Below are 9,155 nucleotides of genomic sequence, written 5' to 3' on the forward strand. Positions count from 1 at the left end.
CTTCCAAGGGAGAGGCTGGAAGTTAGGAGCTTTATCTAATCACACCACACTGTGCCAGGGAAGGGAAGGGGCTAGGGTGGGAAAATGCAATGAATTTTCCTGCCTGTTTTTATGCCACTCTTCTTGGAACGGGGTCTGTATTTTGTGTTTAACTTGATGCCTCTTTGGGGAAATGAGGGTCTATTCTTCCATCTTGCTGATGTCACTCAAAAGCAGGTAATTTTTAAGCTAGAACAGAAATTAAAAACCAAGAAGTGCTGCTGTCTAAGGAGATACATATAGTTGCACAAGGATCTCTTAGTTAAATTCAAAGTGCCCAAAATGGAAAGAGGGCAAATGCCTATATTAAAATGTCAGGTTGTCTTTTGAATGACTGTCTGTTCCTCTAGGCTATATGCTCTTTTGGAACAGGCATAGTGCCTTATTCACCTTTGTGGTTTTGGTGGCATTCACCCTTTTTTGCTTCTAGTAATAAATACTCTCACTGAATGAATGTTAGCTACTATATTTGTTGCTAGGTATAAATGGTAAGGAAGCAAAACCCAGTCCCTGTCCTCATGGAGTCTCTAGTCTAGTGAAAGATACAAACATATAAACAGACACCCAAAATCCAGTATGATAAATAACCAAATAGGGTTAATTTCAGAGTACTAGGATAAGACAAGGGACTTGTGTTCCTGTTTTGTGCTGGTCTCAGCTTATTGCTACTGAGGCTATTGGCTAGAAATGCCTGAGACCACTCACCTGGGTCTGTGGCTAGCCCACCTCAGATATCTCCCCTTTTAGAACCAGCATCGTGGTTGGGCTGGTCTTTGTGGTTCTTATTGTAATTGCAAGACACCCTCAGCAATAACCATTGGGACACTTTGAAAAAAGATTTATTGCTCACAAGTCCTGGAGGATACACAGTACACCTGGGGCTACACAGCAAGGTTGCAGGTAGAGAGAAGCAGGTCTGAGGTTCTGTTTTTATTGGGATCAGCAGTAGGAACCTAGAGTCTCATGGTTTCACTCTTTGTTGGTGAATTTAAAACATAAGAACAGGAATTAAAACATGGGAAGGGAAAAACAAGAATTCAAATGGTCAGTTATCTAACTCAACAAAGAGACCTCTGAAACAAAGAAAACTTGGCAGTGGGAACATGGCCCAGTTCTTTATCTAGTTCTGTGGCTGGTGATGTATTTATTTGAGATAATCATCCTTGAAGTGCATGCCTTGGCAATCAAAAGCTCAAGTCAGGCACTTGCACTACAATTGAAAAACCCAACTGTCGGGTGCTTACACTACAATCCCAGATAAGGTGAGCTCACATAATAAATGCTTGAAATCTTTTATGAACAGAATGACAGAGGTACTCATATTAATTTTCCAAAGGTGGTCAGCAGTTATATAAAGTAACCTGGTATAGCTCGAATATTCCACGTATGTGCCAAGCCTCAAGAAAAGCAACCAGCAAAAAATTAATACTTCTTCCAATATCCTCATTAGAGCGAGTTCTCTATTTAGCTACCCAGTTCCCCAAATTTTCATCCTTTTTGAGTGGAGCTCTCCATTATATAGCTAGATGCTTTGACATCAGGACAGAACTAGGATAGCTTGATCAATAGTGTGGCAACCTTGGGACATTTACAATGGATGGCTTCAGGGGACAAGAGGTGGCTTGCACTCGATTTGTCATGTACATCCAGTTTCATATTCAAAAGCTCTCTTGCTTCCAGTCTGACATTTCAGATGTAAAGAGCAGAGTCAGCAAGTTCCCTTAGTGAATATTTAAAAAATTATGCCAGCAGACTCGAGGGAGGAGATGTAGAAGAAAAAAGCAGGTAGTGACAAGAAAATAGATAAGTCTCAGACAGGGGAATGGGAAGAGCCCAGCACTCTGATATGGAGATCCACTGTCTGGGGACACTTAGGCTTTTGTCTAGTGCAGGAAGGAATATATTCTTTGTTTCTCAGTCTTTCCCAAATGCTTTAAAAGCAAATGAAATGATAGAAATATATTTTTCCTAAAATCTAATGTGGACATTATTTGGATAGTCATACAGTGTTTAAAAAGTGATTTCTTCTCTGAGCATGAGAGAATGTGTTTCCAAAGCTCAAGAAAGAACAAGAGCACAGGGAACTCTATCTACTTAATGCACTGTGGTGACCTAAATGGGAAGGAAATCCAAAAAAAGAGGGGATATATATATATATATATATATATATATATATATATATATATATATAGCTAATTCATTTTGCTGTACAGTAGAAACTAACACAACATTGTAAAGCAACTATACTCCAACAAAGGCTAATTAAAATAAATAAATAAAAGTAAAAAATATGTTATGTTAACATTTTTGTTAATGTTAATGTTTTCCTAATACAGTAGGTCCCCTACATACAAACCTTCAAGTTGTGAACTTTCAAAGATATGACCGTGCCCCTGTATGCCAGCTGTTGTATTGTACCACTGTAATTTCCAAGTTAGTATGAGATTAAAAATGTTTTCTTAAAATAAAAAAGGAAAGAACAAAAAATTCATCCCAGGGTAAAGTGGGGCTAGTAATTTCTTCTGACACCTCTTTCAACATCCCTCTCAACTTTTGGGGGTCCCACTTATTCATTTTATGTTTTTAAAACCACCCACCTATGTCCCTTAAAACATTAGATCCAAATGCATGAGAATATAGACTCCAAATGGAAAACAAGTGAGTTGTCTGGACTTAAAGTAATGATCCTTTAATGGTGGAAGTTCTTGTAATGAGGTAGGTGATAGAAATGATAGATGAGCTCTTTGAATGAGAGGGAGATTTTCCTACAGCCTCTTAAATCCTGCATGTTAGCATGGCATCCACTCCACTAGTGCATCATGAGAATTTTTGTTCTACAAATGTTGAGAGACTCTAAGTTTTAGTAACATAAACCCTGGAGAAAGTCCCCACTTCAGTGGTCTGTGTACATGATAAGTTCCAGGTATTTATCACATATTTAAAGCCTTGCTTGAAAAGTGTCAATGTTTTGTTCACAGTGATATCCTATACTGGCTAAGTTTATAAAAATGTGATATGGTACATGCTATCATGCAACTTATCATCAATCCTCTGAATCCTACTTACCTGGGAATGCTCACACCTGGATTTATGCTTCCTTGACACCTTCCCTGACCCCCCCAAACATCAGATACCTGAGGAGTATCTCATGCCCTGCAAGTCTCTCACCTATGCAACGCATAGCGTATGCTTTCTGAAGCTTTAGTTTCCAAGAATGTACTATGTGCCTCATCTAAGGTTTATGCCCCTGGAAAGCAGAAGATATACCTTGTATCATCTTTGCTCTGTCCATGCATTTATTGATGTGCTGGCCCAGTGGTTCTCTGGTTGAACTGATTATGTTCAGCCCAACTTAACAAAAATATAATGGGCATCCACTACGTGTTAAAGAATGGAATTGCAGAGATGGATAAAATAATATCCCTGCCCTCATGAAGGTAACTGACTAATCAAGAAACAAGAGTTCTGTTTCCAGCAGCCAAAATTATTTCCAGCAAAGCACATTGGATTGTGAGGTCATTGGGATCAGAGACTATTCTTATTCATCTTTGTGACTTCAGTGTTGGGTGACTTCAGTGTTGGGTACCAGACATATTCATCCAATGGTCTGTGTGTCATTGCTAATACAATAAGCATCTCATGCTTACCATGGTCCACAGAGAACCCTTGGTCTCCTCCACTCCGCAGGAAGCCTGCTCTCCTTTTAGCAAATGACAACAGCTTCTGGCTACCTGCTTAAAAACCTTAGAAGCTACCTTTACACTCACACTATCAGCTGGTTACCTTGATTTAGATCTGAAAATTATGCCCAAATCTCGCCATCTCTCTTGCCATAGGGGAAGACAGCAAATGTCTCTCTGTAATAACTGTAACAACCTCCTACTTTATTTCCCTGCTTCCACACTCACTTCCTTTCTGTTCGATTTTGTTCCACACATAGCTTATCTCCAACCTCGGGAGTTCTGGCTTTGCTGTTTCCCTTGCTTGGATTTCTCTTCTTTTTGAATAAGAATTTTGTCTTTTTTACTAGAAATCCCTAACATATAGGAGGTTTCCTGGTGCAGAACAAGAAATCAATATTTATTAAAAGAATGAGCAGATTTTGGTGATTGTTGTGAATATATATAGATATGAATGGATGACTTGAGCCCCCGCTGTTTGTGTGACTAGAAGCTGACATGGTCTCCAACCTCATGAAGATTATGGCTTCAATGTATGTGATTATATGGGCTATCTGTATAAATAAATGAGTAATCCTCTGCTAAGCATTAGATGGGTGATTGAAATAGTATGTCCTGGGGGAGTTCAGGAAACTGATGGTAGGCAACCACAATAGTTAAGCAGTGGTTTTCTTCTTCAATACTTGTTTTTATGTTGCTAGAAGATTACTCTTAGCCAGATGGGATTTCCTTTAGCCCTTTCGGGCTGGAAATATTCCCAAGTGAGCAACTACCAATTTCATGATTTATCTTTACTAAGTACATCAGTCATTTTCTGGAAACTATAATATGTGGAAAAGAGCGCTGGCTGTGCTTCCCTATCTTTATATCTCATTCTCTTTTAAGCCTTTTCTGGATCTCAGATTTTTATTTTCATCTGGAAATTGGGGCTATAGTAGTAACCACTCAAGGAGTGGTTGTGTGGCTTTAGAGAGGTAGTGTATATAAATGAATTAAGGCATGGTCTGGTACATACTAAGCCCTCATAAATGATAATATGATGATAATGATACATTAAAGCATTTCTTAAGCTGTGGAATTCTTTACAAATATAAAGGAGAAGGAATTAAGTCCTTGAAAATAGAATGTCTTCTTTCTGGCATAGAGTTTAGATGACTCTGTATTTTACATACTCTTTACTATTTTAACTGGCATATATAGGGTACTCAAAAATTTTTGAGAAAAATTATGTCCAGGGTCAGAGAAATTCAGGAAATTTTTCTTTTTTATTGAAAAAATAATCTACATCATACTTAAAGTGTCCAGATTGTAACTAACTTAGGGGAGAATGTCTGAACATTCCTTAGAGAAGGAACGAGAACTTGAAGTCATGAGGACTTTTTCTGCAAAAAGACATAATTCAAAGCCTAAAATTTGTTCTAGCCAAGTTGAAAGTTTATTCACAATCCACTTTAAAGAGTATATTGAAGGTGTAGGCCGGGATTCTCTATCAAACATTAGGAAAAGGATTTTTGTGTCTGACCTTGACTACGCTGTATCATTCATAATTTTCCTTCCTTACTTTAACCAGGCTCATGATAAGTGCCCAATACAGATCTTGTGAATAAGTGTGTTCAGGAATGAGCTATGTAAGCTTCATGTCATCTCAGAGATATGTGTGGACAGTTGCCAAGTCTTTTAGTCCCTCATGACAGAGGCCATTTGTCATGACTGATCATATCTGTGGTGTGGCTCTTCACCTTGTTTTTGAAGCCCCTTCTTCCAAAGAACTTACCCATTTCCAGGAGTTGCACCCCAGGCTGTTCAGAATGAAGCTGCTGTTTTCAAGTCCCAACTGCAGGCTTCCCACTGAAGAAAAAAGCATTGCCTCTGCTCCTTGAGCCTGTGGCGTCTTCCTTCCAGATGTCTCTTATGAAGTGTCTCTGGCACTCTGCTCCAACCACACACACGAGTCACAGGAGACCTCATCTCCAAGGCTCACCAGCCACATAAAGAAATCTTAGTCACCTCCAAGGCTGTGAGATTAGCTGGCTGAGTGCCTGAGTGCCTCTCCAGCGACCGCCAGGCCTGGTGAGGTGTCTAGCTGGCCTTGTGATGCCTTCAGGTCCTCTGACTGAAGCAGACAGCTCTCCTGAAAAGAATGCTCTTTCCATACAGAGCACCATTCATCAGAAGCATGTTTCCTCCTTCTTTTTCTTAACTTTCTGGAATCCCCTATGAGGGTCTCCAACGAAGTTTTCAAAGTTTGTTTTGAGAGTGGGCCTCTTAAAACCAGTTATAAAAATTGACAGTGCTTGACCAAAAAACCTAGGCAGAAGGATTAACATGTTTCTCCTTTGATTTCTGCTCAACAGAATGTAAAACTGGGATTTGTCAGAAGAGCAAATACAGATATGCTTTTGGCTCTGAAACAGGTCTCGTTCTCCAAAAGTATCTAACGAGGTTAAAACTAGGGATTCATAACAGTCCCTTAATCTAGTACTTTGCCAGAGGTTTCATTATAAAATTGTGGAAAAATGAATCTAGATGTCTCTGTCTGTCTCTTCTTGCCTGCACTGGCTATTGACATGTTTAGCCACTTTAGGCCCAAGGATAATTCTGGTGGAATTTTCCTACCCTGGACTAGAATTTTGGAAGTCTGTGAGTGTGTTAAGTGTGTGTCAAGTGAATGAACCTGGCCCTGAGTGTAAGTTAAACACCAGGTGCCTAGCCTCCTTATTTAAGCATCACTTGGTGTGGGTAAGCCAGTTCCTCCTCTGGTTTCCAACGACCTCTCCAACTTCCCATCAGGACTGTATCTGAGCTCAAGCATGGTCACACGAGATCTCCTGTCCCCTGCTCTTTTTTTTTTTTCCTACCAGTTTCTTTTTCCTGCCCTAGACCATGCTCTGGTGTCTCCTGCATCAGTACAGAAAATTACCTCTCTCATTAAGCCTTGACACTCAGCCTGTGAGAAACACCATAACCAATATATTCAGCATTGCTAAAGCCATGCCCCTGAATTGCACTCAAGTTAGTTACGTCATCTCTTCTGTGGCTCTTTTGGCTCCTGGCCCCTCCATCTGCTCTGCTCCAACCTCTAAGAAACAGATCCCAACATTTTCCATGGCTTGGGACACGGTGTAAAAAAGAGTAAAACTGGGAATTCGATTCCATTGCCAAGAACCCAGTTTCCTGGTTTGAGTGGCCCCAGAAGTGATGATAATAATTCTGAGTTATCCTAAAGTAATTCAATTTTCCTGACTTCAGGGAAGGAGGAGGATTTTGTTTCCTTTATTTGGCCTATATGAGTCATTTATCAAAACCAAGCTTTTTAAAGAAAGGGAATGTGGCTAGTAAAAAGCCTTTGGTATTTCATCCTGCATCTTGCCCTCTGCATGGTGCAAGAGGTAGCTGCTGATGAGGATGAGGATGCGTTCTCCCCAGGGGCCAGTTGGAACATAAATATTAGAGCAGAGGAATTCCTCTTCCTCCGTGGCTCTGGCAATAAACTTCCCATCATAAAGAAAGGTGCAATTTTACTTTATAGTTTTTTTTTGCTTCTGGTCACTGAATACATCTGGTTAGAATAAAACCAAAGGAAAAGGGAAAGAATGAAAAAAGAAGGTTTGTGGGGGTTTTTTTTGTTTCTTGTTTTTTCCTTTCAGTCGAGGGAAGAATTTTGAGCCAATTTGATTCCCATGGTTTCCAAGCTGTTTTGAATGAAAGCCGACCTTCCAGCTAAGTCTTAAGGGTGCAATATTGATCAAATAAAAGAGCTAGTGAAGCAGTTGGTTGGAGGCCGAGTGAAAGGAAGGCGACGAGTTTCCCACAGATTCCTTCCCCAGTGGATAACGGGCGTGAGAGCCTTGAGCAGCATCAGGGCGGTTAAGAAGACACTCACAGTGCCTGTCCTGCCCCAACTTCACAGCTGCCCCTGTGAGCCTGAAAGGTTTCTGATCATATCACTTCAATGTGTCCCACAAAACTTGTCTCAAAGAGAGAAAAAGAGAAGTGTTTACTTCACAAAAGCTTGTTGTCAGCACAGATCTGTTTCTTTTTTCTTTTAATGTTTTTCTTCCTTTTTTCTCTTTTCTTTTCTTTCTTTCTTTCTTCCTTCTTTCTTTCTTTCTTTTTCTTTCTTTCTTTCTTTTCTTTCCTTCCTTCCTTCCTTCCTTCCTTCCTTCCTTCCTTCCTTCCTTCCTATTTTTCTTTTCCTTCCTTCCCTCCTATTTTCTTTCTTTCTTTCTTTCCTTTCAGTAGAGGTGTCTTCTGAAGCTTTATTGCTTCTCTCACTCAAGTGCCTTCTGCATCATGGCAGGATACAAAATAACAGCTGAAGAAGGAGGGAAATGAAAACTAATAACACATTGCCTTGAAGGAAGTCACACTCTCAAGTCACCTATCACTTCCATACTCAGGTCTGCAAATTCTTATTCTTTTATTCCAGGCTGCGTCTTCTGGGAGGGGTATGTTACTTGCCTGACCATTAGAGAGAGTCGAATAGGAGAAACTACTAGGCCAAATCACAGAAGTATTTTTCCGGGCCACTAACAAAGTAAAGGCAAACTCGAGCTCTGATGCTTCCTGCAAAGTTGATCCATCAGCTATTTTCCATCGGACAAATAAGTTTAATTAGTCTCTCTTTCTAAACAAATGGTGATTCATTGTTCTGAATAAATTTAATCTTTAGCAACTTGTGAGCCTTATACTCAGAGAAAAATTAAAATAATTTGGTTGAGAGATAATGTTTTAAAAAATAGCAATCATCATCACTACAAAGAAATGTTTTGGTTCTCTAAGTAGAAATAGATGGATTCTCTGTTTTGAAAATATAGAGCCTAGAACAGAAAACTGATTCCACTCCTACATTTTTTTGATGTCATTTCTCTCTCTGCCAAATCTGGTCCCCATTGCATATGGTTGACCTTGGGAAAGTTACATGGCTTTCTATGTCTCACTGTCCTCATTTGTCAAAGGGGATGATAATGTACTTACCTTGCTAGGTTGTTAAAGGAATTAAATGAGCTCCTGTGGCAGGTATATGGTAAGCTGCCATTATAGAAGCCTGGTGATTTATGAGTTTAAAATAAATCCAGGGACCGTTACCCTTCCATATGCCAGGCACTATTCTAAACACTTTGTAGAGATTAACTCATGTAATCATTCTAACAACCCTGTGTATATTAGTCTATTTTTCAAATGAAGAAAAAGAAGCACAGAGAGGCCAAGTAAACTGCACAAGCTCACACAGTTAGTAAATATGCGAGTGCCAGGGTTCAAACCTATGCAAACTGACTTCAAATTCAGTGAAGGCATTTCACCTCTTGGTCAAGTAGCACTCTGCTAGTTTACTTGCCTCTACTCTTGCCCTCATTGTTTTTTTTTTGTTTGTTTGTTTGTTTTGTTTTTTAAATTCAACCTACTATTGGCCTGAGCTTTCTTGAAAGAAAACAT

This window comes from Mesoplodon densirostris, chromosome 5 (assembly GCF_025265405.1).
Source record: "Mesoplodon densirostris isolate mMesDen1 chromosome 5, mMesDen1 primary haplotype, whole genome shotgun sequence".
NCBI lineage: Eukaryota > Metazoa > Chordata > Mammalia > Artiodactyla > Ziphiidae > Mesoplodon > Mesoplodon densirostris.